Consider the following 2,246-nt stretch of genomic DNA (forward strand, 5'->3'; position numbering starts at 1 on the left):
GTGCAGTGCTAAGAGGAGTAGTGAACATGTTGGTCCCACCGAAAGATACGTATGATGTGCCCGACCAATATGGTCCAGCCATACTGTAAGACCCCGACTCGGAGACACCCTGCATAATGAAATCGTTATATATTTGGTACATTTCACATGAGTAAAATATATATGAAAAAGGGCAGTCTATAAGTTACCGTCTGCATATATTTCACCATATGAGGGATCGGGCATGCTCGGGGATGAAAACAACCCGAACATGTCAAGTGCCTGCTCACTCAATGGTTGTGGTAGGTAGGATGGTTGGGTAGGTTCTGTTGTATGGGAGGGCATCTAAGCATGGATACAAAATTTTAACCATTGTGTAAAATTAAATATATAAAACTAAATAGATAAAACACGAGCGATGATTAAAGCTAGGATACTTACCTTCCAATTCTAAAATCGTTGGCAAAACTCCTCCATTGAATTCATTCACATCTAGGTAATTCTCTTCCACTTTCGAAGCTCCCTAATCTCCTACTCACAGGTGGTCAACCACTCCCAATATGTGGAGTAAGGGTCGTGGGCTGACATACCAAGATGCGACGCCCGATACCTCTAACTGGGGTCTGGCTGATGGTGGGGCAAGGCATAACCCTGACTGAGGTCTGGCTGATGGTGTGGCGAGCGATACTGCTGAATCTGGCCAAGATGATGCTCAGGGATCCCACCATTGCCATGTCATCATTGTCAGACGGTCCATGCCCTTCATCATCAGGAGTTGTACTGACCCTCGACCTCTTCAACCATCCTTGCTGCCGCTGATCCCTGACACCCTAAAAAAACGTCGGCTCTCCACGTACAAGGCAATACCTCCTCAACAGCATCTGCTACAAACCTCCAGAGTGGTGTCCAGTCCTCCTAACATACTCAAAATGTTAGAATATTAGTATTAACTTAATAATTAATAGTATTAAGTATTTATAAACTTACCCTCGATACATCAAGAATCTAGTACATAAGTTCAAATAAGGACCATGGACCTATCCCAACGAATCGCTCTTGGGATCCTATCATGCTGCACAAAATATTTGGTGCAGATAGGAAACGTATCCAAAATCCAAATCTATGAATTATAATGTCAAACAACTTAGTAAATAGTCAAACTAAAAAAAATGTATAAATACTTAAATAATAGCAAGTTAATTAACCTTAAACGTGTATAAGAAACCTGTCAGCATCATTTTGTATTGCTTATCAACCCGTTTTCTATTGACACCGTTCGTTTGCCTAATCGTGGGTGCCCAGATATAAGATCCCCAAGGAAAATGGTTCCAAACCTAGAAATCTTCTACCGCCCTAATCAACGTATCAGTCATCGGCAAATGAGACCGATGGCCAAGGAAAAATACAACTACCATCATCATCAAACAAATACGGACAACATCTGCGTTCGAGATATCGTCGTTCTCACCTAGAGTGGTGAAAATACTAATGATATCGCAGACCATCACCATCCGCGCACCAAAAATCCTATGGATAAAACCCCCCTTTACCTGACAGAGGGTCGATATCGATCCAAAACTGAGTCCTGTCACAAGATAGAACTCCTCTCGCCCATACCGAAGTATACGACCATCAAACTCAAAGAACATCTCGTCAACCCGTGCATTATCCGGGAAAATTTGCGTCTGTAAGAAGGTATTGCCGAGCGATGGGTTTGCAGAAGTGTCGTTAAGCTCCAACCACGGACCAAAAACCGTGTAAAACATGAACGTATAGGGACATAAAGTGTAAAATATAAAACTATAGGGGACCTAAAGTGTAAAATAAATGTGTAAATTAGGGACTAAATATGTAAAATTATGAAACTATTTGCACCAAATGAGTAACTAATCTAATTATAAGGACTAAATGTGTAAACAATAAAAGTATAAGGACTACATATGTAAAATACAAATATGTAAACTATAAAATTATAGGGTCAATGATGTTGTTTTAGTTGGATAGAAAAGCTAACACTACCAAGTTGTTCGAATTATATTGGAAATGGGCTAAAAAGCAAGAGATATCGATGTCGATTTTGTAATTTGTAAAAAAATATGTTTGAATTTAAAAAAAATAGAAATAATGGAATCACCTTAATGAACAAAGGGAGTGTCTGATATGCTTTGTTGTGTTAGATTCTTTTGTGCATAGTTTCTTTGATTTTGCCCTATATATTGCGCACAGTTCGATGCTTTTGTGTTTAACTTTTTGAATTTTCTCTAGCT

The sequence above is a fragment of the Cynara cardunculus genome (genome assembly GCF_001531365.2).
Source record: "Cynara cardunculus var. scolymus isolate 2C chromosome LG 9, CcrdV1, whole genome shotgun sequence".
Classification (NCBI taxonomy): domain Eukaryota; kingdom Viridiplantae; phylum Streptophyta; class Magnoliopsida; order Asterales; family Asteraceae; genus Cynara; species Cynara cardunculus.